Source organism: Pseudophryne corroboree, chromosome 6 (assembly GCF_028390025.1).
Source record: "Pseudophryne corroboree isolate aPseCor3 chromosome 6, aPseCor3.hap2, whole genome shotgun sequence".
Classification (NCBI taxonomy): Eukaryota; Metazoa; Chordata; class Amphibia; order Anura; family Myobatrachidae; genus Pseudophryne; species Pseudophryne corroboree.
The window spans coordinates 257,052,905-257,071,734 of NC_086449.1; the positions used below are offsets into that span (position 1 = coordinate 257,052,905).

General features: G+C 43.4%; 2 pseudogenes; one reads left to right on the plus strand and one right to left on the minus strand.

Moving 5' to 3' along the window:
• Positions 1 to 3,319: 3,319 nt before the first annotated feature.
• On the minus strand, positions 3,320 to 3,438 carry LOC134937682 (5S ribosomal RNA; annotated as a pseudogene).
• A 2,744-nt stretch (positions 3,439 to 6,182) lies between these two features.
• On the plus strand, positions 6,183 to 6,301 carry LOC134937124 (5S ribosomal RNA; annotated as a pseudogene).
• Positions 6,302 to 18,830: the final 12,529 nt, after the last annotated feature.

Consider the following 18,830-nt stretch of genomic DNA (forward strand, 5'->3'; position numbering starts at 1 on the left):
ACATGTATAGGGGTCTGATACAACCTCCCAGGTTCCGTTACATCTCAGCCCCTACAACTGAGGCTGCCTCCCGTCAGCTCAGGCCCTCAGTTGTGACACAATGGTTGGTGGAAAATGCGAGCTTGTTTGATATAAGATACTGTTAGTAGCCGTGTCCTTTCGATATAGTTCCGTGGCCAATGTACCATTGTCTGCCTTGTAGATCTTCAGGTCCAGAAACGGTACTTGGTTCTTACTTATTGTATGAGTCAAGAAGATGTTGAGATCATTATTGTTCAGGCGATTAATAAAGTCTAACAGGAGCTGTTCATTACTATCCCAGATTAGCAGAATATCGTCAATATGTACCTAAGCCAAATTTGTATGTGCTGTGTGTACTCATGGTTATCCTCACAGAACACTATAGTTTGTTCCCACCAGCCGAGGAATAAGTTAGCGTAGGTGGGCGCACACGCTGCTCCCATGGCTGTCCCTCGGACTTGCTGAAAGAATTGGTCTCCAAATGTGAAGTAATTTTTATTAAGTACAAAGCTTAACATTTCGCACAAGAAATCATTGAATTAATTTTGCCCTTTCATGTCGAGGAAGAATTTCGTTGCTTGAATTCCTTGATGGTGGGAAATACTGCTGTACAGAGCTTCCACATCCAGGGTCACCAGGATACAATTATCATCCAGGCAGACATCATGCAATTTTCTTAAAAGATCCGATGTATCCTGCAAGTAAGACGGTAATGTCAAAACATGTTCCCTAAGGTGTAGGTCTAGGAACTTACTGGGTATCTCTAGGAGTCCCCCTTTACCAGAGACAATGGGTCTCCCAGGGTTTTTTTTTATATTTTTATGCACCTTAGGTAGGAGGTAGAATGTGGGAACTTTAGGATTGATAACTGTAAGGTCATTAGCTTCCTGCTGAGTGATGGTTCCGATGGCCAATGCTTTCTCCACTATGTGCATGTACTGTTTATGAAATTTAGCTGTCGGGTTCAATGGCAATTTTATATAACAGGAAGAATCCTGCAGCTGTCTCCGTGCTTCCTCTTCATACATTTCAGTGGGCCATAACACGATATTGCCCCCTTTGTCTGAGGGCTTGATAATAATATCGTTCCAGGCTTGAATTTCCTTGAGGGCCTGTCTTTCTCTGTATTTTAGATTTCTAGAGAGACATCTTTTCTTTGAATTGATATGGATTTCATCAAATTCCCTCGATACAAGATCCAAAAATATCTTTATTTCTGGACTATTTGTGTCCGGGGGAAAGAAGGTGGACTTGACTTTACATGCTGGTCTGGTGTTGGACGCAGATGATGTGTTGGATGGGGATTCCATATAGAGTTCTTCCAACGACCTGATTGCTGTTAATTCTTCCTCAGAAAATGATATAATTGATGATGCAGAAGTCGATGGTTCTTGCGAATGAGATGCGATGGACAGGGAACCTGTGAGGACAGCTAATGATGTGTCTATCTGATCAGTGCTGGAGGATTTGGCAAATAATTTTTTCAATAATAGTTTACGACCAAAGAGTCTCAGGTCCTTTTCCCACATGAACCTGTTGAATGGCAGAGAAGGTGAAAATGATAATCCTTTGCTCAGGATTGCTAATTGGTCTTCCGTTGGAATTCGGGTACTCAGATTGATAATCTGTAAACTGTCCGTACTTAACGCTTCCTGGTGTTCCGTATGGGGTAATGAGAGGTTCTCGGAGTGTCCCAGTCTCGATTTCTGTTTGTGTTTCGTCCCCCCTCGTCTTGTCTTCCTCTTTGCTTGCTTCTGTTTTTTGGATGTTATCCTCTCCCTAAAAAAGGAACCTCACTATTGTAGCGCTTGGAAGCTTGAGCTCCAATTTCCAACAGTTCTGTAGAGGAATCTTCACTATAAGAGGATTCTACTTCGGAAGAGCTGATATTCTCCCTTGGGAGTCTGCCTCTCCCTCTTGAGGTATTGAAATTCCACCGAAAGATATTTCTTGAGAGAAATCGTTTTTATCCCTGAGGAATTTATTCCTTTTACGTTCTATGATAGTTGTCTCATAGCTGTTCAGATCTTTCTTGTATTTATCAAAAGAATTCTGAAAGGCAGGATCCTTCTCCCAAATTTCCAGGGTTTTACCTAGCTCTTCAATACTTTTCTCAACCTGATCTAGAACTAAATTGTCGTGTTTGATGAGGATCAGGGTTAGTTCATGGGAGCATTTTAATAAGACAGATTCCCACTCGGTCTTCAAATTTTCTGTGGCCAAAGGAAAAGAAGGAAAAACTCGAGGACGTAGGCCTCTTGCGTAAATTTTGGTCTTATGGTAATTTTCCAACATGGTAATGTCCCAAGTCAGTCTTACCCTTCTTTGTAGGCTTTTATGTAATTTGGAGAGGTCAGATCTCCAATCATTTGAAGCACCCAGATTAGGAGAGGTATCAGAGAAAATATCACCTAAGTCTTCCAAATTTCTACGTTTCGGTATAAGCTCTGTTTTTAATGAAAATGTGGTCATAGTCTTTGATGTGGCTACGAATATAGGTTTGTGTAACCAGTATTGATGGTCACCAAATATTGGAGAATTATTAACTCCTGATGCAACAAAAAGAAGAAAAGGAAAGAGATCCTTGATAAAAAGGAGAGAGATTGGTATAAATAGATCACCGTGCAAGGTATGGAAACTGAGATTGACTCAGTAAACAGACTATTTATATTTGGAGAAATACCACACTGGTGGATAGAATATGGTGAAATAAATCAAAAACAGCCAAAATTCATAGATATAAGGAAACGCTAAGTTTTCAAATATGATTTGGCGGTGCACCCAGAGTAAATGGAACTATAAGGAAACAGTGAGGAGAGAAAAGAGACTCTTTTGTGGGCGCACTCTTTACTATAAGACAATAATGTAGATATTACATAATTAGAATACGGAAAAAAATCTAAATATAAAATATAACTTTTATTAGCATCATAGAATAAAAGGATGTATAGTCGTCAAATAAGGTAACAATCCAATGTATACAAAAATTATGTTGATCCTCAGTAACACAAACTGATAAGTTGTAAATAATTGTACAAATAGTAACAGGTCAATGCTAAAATTAGCATAATTGGTCCCGATTGCATAAATCTGGTAGGAATGCCATGAAAAATAAATGAAATATAACGCCTAAGGAAGATTCTAGGGCTGCCTCAGCTGGTTGGCCCTATGACCGTACCGAATCAAATTGTAGTGGTAATTTTCTCGCTGATTAAACAAAGAATAGAACAGGTGAGGAAAAGATAGCAGTGTGAATCTGCTGTCAGCGTTAGACTCAGAGCGTGACGGACCAATGTGAGCTCTACAACACCAGGTATTCCTCAATGGTCCCCCACTTGAGTACTGACCCAACCCAACACTGATTAGCTTCCAAGATCGGACAGTTTCGGGCGTTTACAGTGTGGTATGATAGTAGAGGATTGTGGATGACAGCGAGGGCTCTGGAATCACTGATGAGAGTTCACTAAATGTTTAGTAGAAAGAGAAAGATGGATCTGCTGCCAATGTTAGACAGGGGTCACCCCTGAATCAATGATGAGAGTCCACGAAAAAGAAATAGAGGATGAAAAGCAGATAATGGTACCAATCTGTTATATTCACTCTGGTGCACCAACTATGTAGTTTTGACATACACATATTATGCCTTTCCATCATACCCAAATCTCCCCCTCTTCTTTCACCAATTACTCTACACATTATAGTTCAATTATTGATCCAACCCTTATCCCCAATGGGACCTTATATTCACCACTTTTTTACTACCAATCACCTTATCTCCACCCCCCCCCCCCTCCCTCTTTCACTCTTTCATCACAGTCATCCAATTCCACAGTGTTATTATAGGAACTCACTATAGGATTATACATTGCACTCACCTGTATTCACGGCACTTCCTACCAGTCCTCTTTCCCTTTTTTCCTCCCTTTCTTTCCCCTATTGCCCCATCTTCTTTCCCCCCCCCCCCCCTCTCTCTCTTTCCCCCCCCCCTTCTCCCCCCCTTTTCCCTCACGATAATTCATGACACATGCCCTATAGGCCACAATCATCACCGTCACATTGTCCTCACATGCATAATCAGTGACTGGGTTCATTTTATCTATCATTGACATCACCTTTTTCATTATCTTATATTTAATTTTTTTCTTTCATTATTTATTTATTTTTTAATTTTTATTTATTATTAATTTTTATTATTTATTATTTCATTTGGGAGGGGCTCCAGAGTTTATGGGGATCATAACTTTTGTCTGACTTAACCCAAGGGGAAATCTATTCATCCACATACGCAAGGGTCATATTTGTATATGGAGGTGTGTGTCTGTATACAGGTATGTGCGTGTATATACATGTGTATGTATATGTACTAATCACGTCCCAGTCTTATACCCCTTTATTCTCCATATATTATATTCTCCTAGTAATTAACCAATTCAGATCATTCATATTACCAATTATGTTACGCTACGCATATTTAATTAACCATTCCATCAACTAACCTTTTTAGTTCATTTAAATTACCCATTGTGTGATACCACGTAGTCATCTACACTTTAGATTATTTACTGAATAGACCCCTCATTCATAAACATTACTGTTTCAGTGTACTTTAGTCCCAGAGCCTCTTTTCTTTACCTTCCCAAATTCTCAATATTGTCAGCAACCAAGGATCGTTTCTTCCCCCCCCCCCCCCCCTCCTAATATATACTTAATAGGTCTGCTCGATCTTTTTGGCTGCGATACTGAATAGTCTCATGTTCTATATTTTATTCTTTCCCCCTTCTCCCCCCCCCCCTTTTTTTAACTATCAATGTATATATCTCTGTATTAACTGTTTTTGTTTTTACTTTTATTCTTATATTTCTTCGATGGGGCATCGTCTTTTTGTCTGCTGAGTTCGATTGAATAGAATATATCACGAAATCACTAAGCCTGCAAGCTATTTATGGATCACAGCTGAAAATGATCCTACTTCTCCGCCACAGCTGCAGTGACTGTCATGTGGTACAATTGATTCGAGAATCGGCTCATATAGAGCCAGCCATGACACAGTCTGCAACAGGAAGTGATCAAGCCCGTGTTACGGGTGAAACGCGTCTTCCGTGTGTGCTTCGTTGGTCCCCCTTTGCTGTTGAATGCCACCCATCTATCATATTCAGCCGTTGCCTTGCTGCCCAGTGCCCGTACCAGCTTCCGTGTGCTAATCGCTGATCCTCTTTACCGCTAAGAGCCGCACATTCATCACAATCAGCCGTCACCTCGCTGCCCAGTGTCCGTACCAGCCCCGCCGAGTTACGTCATCAGGACTGTCCTTTGATCACAACCTGATCTCAACGAGCCTGCTTGGTGAACGTGCCGCATGTCCTGGAACGTGAACTTCATACCTCAGTACACTCTATGAGAACCAGGACCATCATTTACATCTGGGACCATTTTTCCTTCGACTACCTTGCGGGTAATATCATACCACTTACCGATTTAACCCCGACGATGTAGTTCTACCTCTTTACTCGTCAATTTAACCGCTGGCTTTGCAGGCAATTCATTTATGTATTTATTCATTTAACTATATATCTATTTATTATCCATTCTTCATCCAGTTCAATTGATACAATTTAATGTTATTCATTCATTGATAGGATATATGATATTTATATCCATAGATCTGCGGGTCCTCTGTGACTGGGAACCTGCAACATTTACTAAGTATCCTTTTCCCTTTTCAGCACAAACAGGGAGCATTTGCAACATTGCTGTTACATTTAAAAACCTTATACCATGTTCCTTGCATTTCCAGACCATTAGATTAGTGGGTCCTGGGTGACCCAATATCAGCAACATTTATAAAGTATAATTTATTCCTCTTTGAGCTCAAACAGGGAGCACTGGCAACCTTACTGTTACATTTCAAATTTTGTTACTAGGTTTGTTGCACTCAGGTGATGAATTCTTCACTCTCTATCATTTGTTAATACTAATTTGCATGTACAGTTGATTGGTACCATTATCTGCTTTTCATCCTCTATTTCTTTTTCGTGGACTCTCACCATTGATTCAGGGGTGACCCCTGTCTAACATTGGCAGCATATCCATCTTTCTCTTTCTACTAAACATTTAGTGAACTCTCATCAGTGATTCCAGAGCCCTCGCTGTCATCCGCAATCCTCTACTATCATACCACACTGTAAACGCCCGAAACCGTCCGATCTTGGAAGCTAATCAGTGTCGGGCTGGGTCAGTACTCAAGTGGGTGACCATTGAGGAACACCCGGTGTTGTAGAGCTCACATTGGTCCGTCACGCTCTGAGTCTAACGCTGACAGCAGATTCACACTGCTATCTTTTCCTCACCTGTTCTATTCTTTGTTTAATCAGCGAGAAAATTACCACTACAATTTGATTCGGTACGGTCATAGGGCCAACCAGCTGAGGCAGCCCTAGAATCTTCCTTAGGCGTTATATTTCATTTATTTTTCATGGCATTCCTACCAAATTTATGCAATCCGGACCAATTATGCTAATTTTAGCATTGACCTGTTACTATTTGTACAATTATTTACAACTTATCAGTTTGTGTTACTGAGGATCAACATAATTTTTGTATACATTGGATTGTTACCTTATTTGACGACTATACATCCTTTTATTCTATGATGCTAATAAAAGTTATATTTTATATTTAGATTTTTTTCCGTATTCTAATTATGTAATATCTACATTATTGTCTTATAGTAAAGAGTGCGCCCACAAAAGAGTCTCTTTTCTCTCCTCACTGTTTCCTTATAGTTCCATTGACTCTGGGTGCACCGCCAAATCATATTTGAAAACTTAGCGTTTCCTTATATCTATGAATTTTGGCTGTTTTTTATTTATTTCACCATATTCTATCCACCAGTGCGGTATTTCTCCAAATATAAATAGTCTGTTTACTGAGTCAATCTCAGTTTCCATACCTTGCACGGTGATCTATTTATACCAATCTCTCTCCTTTTTATCAAGGATCTCTTTCCTTTTCTTCTTTTTGTTGCATCAGGAGTTAATAATTCTCCAATATTTGGTGACCATCAATACTGGTTACACAAACCTATATTCGCAGCCACATCAAAGACTATGACCACATTTTCATTAAAAACAGAGCTTATACAGAAACGTAGAAATTTGGAAGACTTAGGTGATATTTTCTCTGATACCTCTCCTAATCTGGGTGCTTCAAATGATTGGAGATCTGACCTCTCCAAATTACATAAAAGCCTACAAAGAAGGGTAAGACTGACTTGGGACATTACCATGTTGGAAAATTACCATAAGACCAAAATTTACGCAAGAGGCCTACGTCCTCGAGTTTTTCCTTCTTTTCCTTTGGCCACAGAAAATTTGAAGACCGAGTGGGAATCTGTCTTATTAAAATGCTCCCATGAACTAACCCTGATCCTCATCAAACACGACAATTTAGTTCTAGATCAGGTTGAGAAAAGTATTGAAGAGCTAGGTAAAACCCTGGAAATTTGGGAGAAAGATCCTGCCTTTCAGAATTCTTTTGATAAATACAAGAAAGATCTGAACAGCTATGAGACAACTATCATAGAACGTAAAAGGAATAAATTCCTCAGGGATAAAAACGATTTCTCTCAAGAAATATCTTTCGGTGGAATTTCAATACCTCAAGAGGGAGAGGCAGACTCCCAAGGGAGAATATCAGCTCTTCCGAAGTAGAATCCTCTTATAGTGAAGATTCCTCTACAGAACTGTTGGAAATTGGAGCTCAAGCTTCCAAGCGCTACAATAGTGAGGATCCTGTTTTAGGGAGAGGACAACATCCAAAAAACAGAAGCAAGCAAAGAGGAAGACAAGACGAGGGGGGACGAAACACAAACAGAAATCGAGACTGGGACACTCCGAGAACCTCTCATTACCCCATACGGAACACCAGGAAGCGTTAAGTATGGACAGTTTACAGATTATCAATCTGAGTACCCGAATTCCAACGGAAGACCAATTAGCAATCCTGAGCAAAGGATTATCATTTTCACCTTCTCTGCCATTCAACAGGTTCATGTGGGAAAAGGACCTGAGACTCTTTGGTCGTAAACTATTATTGAAAAAATTATTTGCCAAATCCTCCAGCACTGATCAGATAGACACATCATTAGCTGTCCTCACAGGTTCCCCGTCCATCGCATCTCATTCGCAAGAACCATCGACCTCTGCATCATCAACTATATCATTTTCTGAGGAAGAATTAACAGCAATCAGGTCGTTGGAAGAACTCTATATGGAATCCCCATCCAACACATCATCTGCGTCCAACACCAGACCAGCATGTAAAGTCAAGTCCACCTTCTTTCCCCCGGACACAAATAGTCCAGAAATAAAAATATTTTTGGATCTTGTATTGAGGGAATTTGATGAAATCCATATCAATTCAAAGAAAAGATGTCTCTCTAGAAATCTAAAATACAGAGAAAGACAGGCCCTCAAGGAAATTCAAGCCTGGAACGATATTATTATCAAGCCCTCAGACAAAGGGGGCAATATCGTGTTATGGCCCACTGAAATGTATGAAGAGGAAGCATGGAGACAGCTGCAGGACTCTACCTGTTATATAAAATTGCCATTGAAACCGACAGCTAAATTTCATAAACAGTACATGCACATGGTGGAGGAAGCATTGGCCATCGGAACCATCACTCAGCAGGAAGCTAATTACCTTACAGTTATCAATCCTAAAGTTCCCACATTCTACCTCCTACCTAAGGTGCATAAAAATGTAAAAAAAAAAACCCTGGGAGACCCATTGTCTCTGGTAAAGGGGGACTCCTAGAGATACCCAGTAAGTTCCTAGACCTACACCTTAGGGAACATGTTTTGACATTACCGTCTTACTTGCAGGATACATCAGATCTTTTAAGAAAATTGCATGATGTCTGCCTGGATGATAATTGTATCCTGGTGACCCTGGATGTGGAAGCTCTGTACAGCAGTATTTCCCACCATCAAGGAATTCAAGCAACGAAATTCTTCCTCGACATGAAAGAGCAAAATTAATTCAATGATTTCTTGTGCGAAATGTTAAGCTTTGTACTTAATAAAAATTACTTCACATTTGGAGACCAATTCTTTCAGCAAGTCCGAGGGACAGCCATGGGAGCAGCGTGTGCGCCCACCTACGCTAACTTATTCCTCGGCTGGTGGGAACAAACTATAGTGTTCTGTGAGGATAACCATGAGTACACACAGCACATACAGATTTGGCTTAGGTACATAGACGATATTCTGCTAATCTGGGATAGTAATGAACAGCTCCTGTTAGACTTTATTAATCACCTGAACAATAATGATCTCAACATCTTCTTGATTCATACAATAAGTAAGAACCAAGTACCATTTCTGGACCTGAAGATCTACAAGGCAGACAATGGTACATTGGCCACGGAACTATATCGAAAGGACACTGCTACTAACAGTATCTTATATCAAACAAGCTCGCATTTTCCACCAACCATTGAAAATATCCCGAAGGGTGAATTTCTTAGATTAAGACGCAACTGCACAGAAAACAGTGTGTACAAACAAAAAAGCAGTGAACTCTCAACACGGTTACAAGCCCGTGGGTACAGCAAACGTTCCCTTAAGAGAGCCCAAAAATCGGTTCTCAAGATTAATAGGGATACACTGATTTTTCAGGAGAAGACCAGGGCCAAATGTGAAGATTCCAATATCCGATTTGTAGGCACTTTTTGCCCTGAATGGCGTCAAGTCAAAAAGGCGATTCAGAAATATCTCCCAGTCTTACATCTTGATGCAGATCTATCATCCCTTCTAGATACCACCCCTCAGATAAGCTGGAGAAGGTCAAGAAATATCAAAGATATGCTCGTTCGGAGTCACTATATTCGAAAACCCACAAAATCTGGATCCATAATAGGATCTTTCCCTTGTGGCCAATGTAGAGCTTGCCCTCAGATCCAGATAACAGACCTAGTCAAAGACAAATGGGGACGAGACATCCCCCTACGACATTTTTTTCAATTGCGATTATGTTAGTAAGGGAGTGTCTACAAATATTAAGCATTCTAATACACTAACATCACAAGAGGGGTAAGGAGTGCCACGTCAGGAGCCGTGCAGGAGGACGGGAGCCGTTAGTCGCGTCAGAAGACCGGACCCAGGAGAAGGTGCCGCGGACTATCGAGGACGGAAGAAGAGGCAGTGCGCAGGATGACCCCAAGGAGAGGACCCCAGCTTGGACCCCTGGAGAGAGGACCGTAGCCTGGAGTCGAGGATGGAGGACCCGGCCGGAGAGCGGAGGACGTAGCAAGCTGCAGGAAGGAGGTGCCCAGATTGCGGAGCCCAGGACAAGGGTGCATCCCCGATGTGGTGATCTGCATCCCGGGTGGCGCCGAAGACGAATACCAGATCGGAGGTGGCACAAGCGCCGCAGCAGGTGGTGAGAACTCTGTTAAGTCCTTCCGCTGCATAACTCTGATAACTCTGCCCTTGTCTGTCCTCCGCTGCATAACTCTGCAAGTGGGGAAGATTATTTAGTAACAGGGGGTAGGCTCCCCTATATTGGTGTCTTTCAGTGATTTTCTAGACATAATCTCTCTGAAACACTTAATCTTCGCAGCACAAGCTTATGTTGTAATACAGAGGAAGGCTTCTCTTCAGTAATCTCTGGCAATGCACCGTGTAAATCTGAGGGTTGAAAAATTCCCACACATTAGGTGTCATTTGTTAAAGTCACATATATATGATGATTATCTTCTATTGTTTTTCAATTACGCATTTTAGCTGCAATCAAATTGTGCGTTGAACTGAATCCAGGGATGGTGTACTGTCAGTGAGTACAAAAGATGCTTCTTGTCTTTTGTGAAACATACCTTAAAAATAGGAGCTGAGGTTGTACCCGACAACCCCCGGACTGATGTAAACAGGGTGCCTCTCCCGCCTAAGAAGCCTCGACCACTGGAATGAACTAAACAGGGCCTGGTAATAGATGGCTATTTGTCCACAGCCGCCCACAAGTGAAGTCGGGGGTTTAGACAGCTTAACAACAAAATTCAGTAAAATGTGTACTGAATTGTGTCACTGTGCATCCCCCCCACTTAACAATGCCCCCCACATCTCCTGCTTGGCTGCTCTATGAATTTACATTGCCTTCCTCTCCTCCATCATAGTTCGAAAATGGCAAACAAACACAACCAAACAACTAAAGTCCGTCTCCCTTTCTCTCAAGCGCAATCTTAGTTGCAATGGAGCAGTTTAGTAAATTACATTCAGGCTCTTATATCTCAGTCTCCTGTGTGCTCTGCTCCACTGAATTTGTCTGTGTTCTATACTACAGTCTTCATTTCATTCCTGTGTTCTATGCTTCAGAATCTAAACAAACACCTGTACATTCCTGAAGTGCCCCCATATTTTTCACTCCAGCATTACAAGTTGCACCATCCTGTGCTATACTCCAAGGTCCTAATCACTCACCTTTCCATTTGTCCAGTGTTCCTGCAGTACCACTGTGTATTGTCCTTCCACATTCTAAGTTACATCGGTGCAGTGCTCCAGAGTCCTGTGCTGTGTGCTCATTCTATCCGGGTGTGGTATAGCTCATAGACAGTTAAAAGATAGACAGTCATTAGTTAGACACTAGGTCCACAGTCAAAAGTCAGACAGGGTCAAAAGTCAGACAGGGTCATAAGTCAGGTGTGCTGCCCTAGGGTGGTCGGGCCTGAGCCGACTTTGTGGGGTCCAAGCCCTGGACTTATGCTTAGTTAGGGACCTCCAGTAATAGAGCAGCCGTGAAGTGGCCTGGAGGCTTATCATATCTTTAGCAAAACATATGTAACGAAGAGCTCTACATTTTCAATTATTACATAGTATATAGTTCTTCTTACTAACAGCCAGCAGAGTGCGTGGGAAAAATCCCTTTTGTTTTTCTTGTCTAGAGTAACCCCCTCCTGCAGCACCTGAGGATTGTTACCAGCTTGATTAGAGCAGTTTGCCACCATTTATTGCAGCTCATAAGTCAGACACACCCAAAAAATTTTTTTGTGTTTTTAAACATTTTTAACCCAAATTTGGTGAAATTCGTCCCCTCGCGGGCTCGCTACACTTGCCACGCTTCGGGCTCGGTGTCTCGCTCCACTTCACTCGCCACAACTTTACTAAAAGGTAATAGTTTGTGACATGGATAGTAAGTGATGCAAAAGTTGTAAAAAAAAAAAACAGAAAAAAAAACAAAAACATTTTTTCGCGTTTGACTTGTGACTGTCTGACTTGTGACTGTCTGACTTTTGACATGGCGTCAACAAATTAATGGGCACACAGAACTACGCTACTTGGAAATTTGCCATGCAGTGAAGCAGTAAAAGTTCTGGAAAGTCCCTAGTGATCCCAGTGATAACCCCAAACCTGGTAATGTGTATAGAGCCATGAGAACCATAGACCTTGTAGAACAAGAGGAAAAAAAATCAGTGTCAGTAGTCTGAGATATATAAATCTGAAAGCTGCTCACCAGAAAGGGGTGGCTGGTCTCTTAAAAGGAGACTGGGAGCACTGACAGATTATTCACACTATATTTAATATTATAATATTAAGTTAAAAAAAACAGTAAATGGAACTGCTCCTCTTGAACAAGGTGGATATACATACAGCCTGCGGCCAGTCATGTACTGAAAATATAATATAACCTAATAATGATCGTTATTACTTTGGATAAAAGTTTATGGATATTGACACCAGTGGCGTGCGGTGAGGTCAGTGGCTGGTGAGGCACTACAGCCATAATGTCCGCCAAATCCTGCCGATGACCCCTACCGCCGCTGAGCCAATGCCTGCTACTGCCCCCCCCAACACCACCCTGAACACCAATACCCTCGACCCCCGTACCCACACATACCTCGCCTGCGTGTTCCAATACCTGTAATACCTAAGTACCTAATAATAATAATACAGCACAGACTGAGTAGGGGTAGGACAAATAAGGGGCAAATTCACGAGCCATCAGACATTCACTTATGCTTTGGGGAAGATTCAATTAGCCATGGGTGTAGCGCAGCTGCTGCTTCCTGTTTAAGGCCCGAGGCTATTCAATTACTTGCCAATTTCAACACGCTGTAAGCCCACAGCAAACGCATGTATTGTTGTTTAGTCATAGCTCCTGGGTTAAGTGCCAAGAGCTATGGAATTACTCTGCGTCTGGGGCTTACTGCATGGGGTAGATCCTGTAATTGAATATAGCTCATGGCAGTTCCATGGCTACTAGAATCTGCCCCTCTGCTTAACATATTCCTAGGGCTGTATGACGGAATATTAACCAGCAGCCTTCTCTGCCTACTGGATACAGAGAGAGAGGGGATAAAGTGGGGAAAGATGGGAGAGATGGGTGGGAGAGGAGTATGCAGGGAGAAAGAGGGAGTGTAGGGGGGGGTGGTGCCAGTGGGAAGAGAGAGAGAGAGGGGGGGGGTAAGAGAGACAGAGAGGGAGGAGAAGAGAGGGGAGGGAGAAAAGAGATGGAGAGAGAGGGGCAGAAGAATTGAGAGAGGGTGATAGAGGGAGGAGAAGAGAGAGGAGAGACCAGGTTTGAAATGGCAATTAAACAAAATAAAAATACACGTACCGCAGTGCATACTTGCTGTACGGAAGTCTATGTCTGCGGAGCTGCTGTACATGCTGAGGCTGTCTCCGGCATGGGGAGGCTGTCTGCACTGCTGTGGATGGTGGTGCTTGCTGTTGAGCCGCAGCCCGTGCTGTGTGCTTGCTCCCGCCCGGGTCACCTCTTCCTGCTCCTCTTCGGTGGATGCATGTGCCGCTGCGGTTATAAAGTGCACTGTCCGCCCTACTGCCTTGAAGCGGAGACGGACAGTGAGGATGACGCGGAGCGCTGCGGCCGCGCACAGCCAGCAGATGCGATCTACTGTCACTCAAACTGAAGCTGGGCCTGTGTGGAGACCGGGATCTGGACGCGCCAGTGGCAGCGACATCAAGCACAAGGAGGAGGCGCCGGGTCCCAGTGAGTACTTCTGTGCACATCGCTTAGATGTTCCCCCTAGCAGTGACAGCCAATCACAGTGCCCATACTGTTCTGCGGCACTTACACAGGTGCCGCTTGTATTACTTTTTCAATGGGCTTTTACAGCCCTTTGCTTGGACCCACCCCCTGCCCGCCCCCTGCTTCCGCCCGCTTACAAAGCACAGCGGGAGGCACCGTTCTCGGTGCCGCACAAAAGCAATTTTACATGTGAAAACATTAAAATGATATAAAAGAGATCCTTATGACACACAATATGTGTCATAAGTATCTTCTTTGTATTCTTTTAATCAGGAATGACAGGGGAGGCACTGCCTCCCCTGCCTCCCCTGACTGCACGTCCCTGATTGACACATGCACTTCTATATTCCTTTTCACTGTTATTGTATGATTGAATGAGACCACATACAATGTAATTGTTATTGTCAATCTTATTGATTTTGAATTGTTGTTTAGTTTTGTACCCAAGTCAAAAACAATAAAAAAAAACTATTACATTTAAAAAAAAGAACCAGTAAGTGCTAATAATGTGCACCGGAAATTTTTCGGGTTTTGGTTTTGGATTCGGTTCCGCGGCCGTGTTTTGGATTCGGATGCGTTTTGGCAAAACCTCCCTGTAAATTTTTTGTCGGATTCGGGTGTGTTTTGGATTCGTTTTTTTTTACAAAATACCCTCAAAAACAGCTTAAATCATAGAATTTGGGGGTCATTTTGATCCCATAGTATTATTAACCTCAATAACCATAATTTCCACTCATTTCCAGTCTATTCTGAACACCTCACACCTCACAATATTATTTTTAATCCTAAAATTTGCACCGAGGTCTCTGGATGGCTAAGCTAAGCGACCCAAGTGGCCGACACAAACACCTGGCCCATCTAGGAGTGGCACTGCAGTGTCAGACAGGATGTCAGATTAAAAAAATAGTCCCCAAACAGCACATGATGCAAAGAAAAAAAGAGGTACACCAAGGTCGCTGGATGGCTAAGCTAAGCGACCCAAGTGGCCGACACAAACACCTGGCCCATCTAGGAGTGGCACTGCAGTGTCAGACAGGATAGCCGATTTAAAAAATAGTCCCCAAACAGCACATGATGCAAAGATAAATGAAAGAAAAAAGAGGTGCAAGATGGAATTGTCCTTGGGCCCTTCCACCCACCCTTATGTTGTATAAACAGGGCATGCACACTTTAACAAACCCATCATTTCAGCGACAGGGTCTGCCACACGACTATGACTGAAATGACTGGTTGGTTTTGGCCCCCACCAAAAAAGAAGCAATCAATCTCTCCTTGCACAAACTGGCTCTACAGAGGCAAGATGTCCACCTCCTCCTCATCGTCTGATTCCTCACCCCTTTCACTGTGTACATCCCCCTCCTCACAGATTAATTCGTCCCCACTGGAATCCACCATCTCAGGTCCCTGTGTACTTTCTGGAGGCAATTGCTGGTGAATGTCTCGACGGATGAATTGATTATAATTCATTTTGATGAACATCATCTTCTCCACATTTTCTGGAAGTAACCTCGTACGCCGATTGCTGACAAGGTGAGTGGCTGCACTAAACACTCTTTCGGAGTACACACTGGAGGGGGGGGCAACTTAGGTAAAATAAAGACAGTTTGTGCAAGGGCCTCCAAATTGCCTCTTTTTCCTGCCAGTATATGTACGGACTGTCTGACATGCCTACTTGGATGCGGTCACTCATATAATCCTCCACCATTCTTTCAATGGTGACAGAATCATGTGCAGTGACAGTAGACGACATGTCAGTAATCGTTGGCAGGTTCTTCAGTCCGGACCAGATGTCAGCACTCGCTCCAGACTGCCCTGCATCACCGCCAGCGGGTGGGCTCGGAATTCTTAGCCTTTTCCTCGCAGCCCCAGTTGTGGGAGAATGTGAAGGAGGAGCTGTTGACGGGTCACGTTCCGCTTGACTTGACAAGTGTCTCACCAGCAGGTCTTTGAACCTCTGCAGACTTGTGTCTGCCGGAAAGAGAGATACAACGTAGGCTTTAAACCTAGGATCGAGCACGGTGGCCAAAATGTAGTGCTCTGATTTCAATAGATTGACCACCCGTGAATCCTGGTTAAGCGAATTAAGGGCTCCATCCACAAGTCCCACATGCCTAGCGGAATCGCTCTGTTTTAGCTCCTCCTTCAATGTCTCCAGCTTCTTCTGCAAAAGCCTGATGAGGGGAATGACCTGACTCAGGCTGGCAGTGTCTGAACTGACTTCACGTGTGGCAAGTTCAAAGGGTTGCAGAACCTTGCACAACGTTGAAATCATTCTCCACTGCGCTTGAGTCAGGTGCATTCCCCCTCCTTTGCCTATATCGTAGGTAGCTGTATAGGCTTGAATGGCCTTTTGCTGCTCCTCCATCCTCTGAAGCATATAGAGTGTTGAATTCCACCTCGTTACCACCTCTTGCTTCAGATGATTGCGGGGCAGGTTCAGGAGTGTTTGCTGGTGCTCCAGTCTTTGGCACGCGGTGGCTGAATGCCGAAAGTGGCCCGCAATTCTTCGGGCCACCGACAGCATCTCTTGCATGCCCCTGTCGTTTTTTAAAAAATTCTGCACCACCAAATTCAATGTATGTGCAAAACATGGGATGTGCTAGAATTTGCCCACATGTAATGCACGCACAATATTGGTGGTGTTGGCCGATGTCACAAATCCCCAGGAGAGTCCAATTGGGGTAAGCTATTCTCCGATGATGTTCCCCAGTTTCCGTAAGAGGTTGTCAGCTGTGTGCCTCTTCTGGAAAGCGGTGATACAAAGCGTAGCCTGCCTAGGAACGAGTTGGCGTTTGCGAGATGCTGCTACTGGTGCCGCCACTGCTGTTCTTGCTGCGGGAGGCAATACATCTACCCAGTGGGCTGTCACAGTCATATAGTCCTGAGTCTGCCCTGCTCCACTTGTCCACATGTCCGTGATTAAGTGGACATTGGGTACAACTGCATTTTTTAGGACACTGGTGACTCTTTTTCTGAGGTCTGTGTACATTCTCGGTATCGCCTGCCTAGAGAAGTGGAACCTAGATGGTATTTTGTATCGGGGACACACTAACTCAATAAATTCTCTAATTCCCTGTGAATTAACGGTGGATACCGGACACACGTTTAACACCACCCAGGCTGCCAAGGCCTGAGTTAACTGCTTTGCAGCAGGATGACTGCTGTGATATTTCATCTTCCTCGCAAAGGACTGTTGGACAGTCAATTGCTTACTGGAAGTAGTACAAGTGATCTTCCGACTTCCCCTCTGGGATGACGATCGACTCCCAGCAGCAACAACAGCAGCGCCAGCAGCAGTAGGCGTTACACTCAAGGATGCATCGGAAGGAATCCCAGGCAGGAGAGGACTCGTCAGACTTGCCAGTGACATGGCCTGCAGGACTATTGGCTTTCCTGTGTAAGGAGGATATTGACACTGAGGGAGTTGATGGTGTGGTTTGCAGGAGCTTGGTTACAAGAGGAAGGGATTTAGTGGTCAGTGGACTGCTTCCAGCTGTCACCCAAAGTTTTTGAACTTGTCAATGACTTGTGATGAATGCGCTCCAGGTGACGTATAAGGGATGATGTTCCTAGGTGGTTAAAGTCCTTACCCCTACTTATTACAGCTTGACAAAGGCAACACACGGCTTGACACATGTTGTCCGTATTTCTGTTAAAATAATTCCACACCGACGAGGTGATTTTTTTTGTAATTTGACCATGCATGTCAATGGCCATATTCGTCCCACGGACAACAGGTGTCTCCCCGGGTGCCTGACTTAAACAAACCACCTAACCATCAGAATCCTCCTTGTCAATTTCCTCCTCAGCGCTAGCAACACCCATATCCTCATCCTGGTGTACTTCAACAGTGACATCTTCAATTTGACTATCGGGAACTGGACTGCGGGTGCTCCTTCCAGCACTTGCAGGGGGCGTGCAAATGGTGGAAGGCGCCACCTCTTCCCGTCCAGTGTTGGGAAGGTCAGGCATCGCAACCGACATAATTGGACTCTCCTTGGGGATTCGTGATTTAGAAGAACGCATAGTTCTTTGCTGTGCTTTTGCCAGCTTAAGTCTCTTCATTTTTCTAGCGAGAGGATGAATGCTTCCATCCTCATGTGAATCTGAACCACTAGCCATGAACATAGGCCAGGGCCTCAGCCGTTCCTTGCCACTCCGTGTCGTAAATGGCATATTGGCAAGTTTACGCTTCTCATCAGACACTTTTAATTTTGATTTTTGTGTCATTTTACTGAACTTTTGTTTTTTTGGATTTTACATGCTCTCTACTATGACATTGGGCATCGGCCTTGGCAGACGACGTTGATGGCATTTCATCGTCTCGGCCATGACTAGTGGCAGCAGCTTCAGCACGAGGTGTAAGTGGATCTTGATCTTTCCCTATTTTACCCTCCACATTTTTGTTCTCCATTTTTTAATGTGTGTAATTATATGCCAGTAATATATCAATAGCAATGGCCTACTGTACCGTACTGCTATATATTATATACTGGTGGTCAGCAAAATTCTGCACTGTCCTCCTTCTATATATACTGCGCACAACTAAAATGCACCACAGGTATGGATGGATAGTATACTTGACGACACAGAGGTAGGTAGAGCAGTGGACTACTGTACCGTACTGCTATATAATACTGGTGGTCACTGGTCAGCAAAATTCTGCACTGTCCTCCTATACTACAATGCAGCACAGATATGGAGCGTTTTTCAGGCAGAGAACATAGGTATTTGCAGCACACTGAGCACAGATATTTGCAGCACAC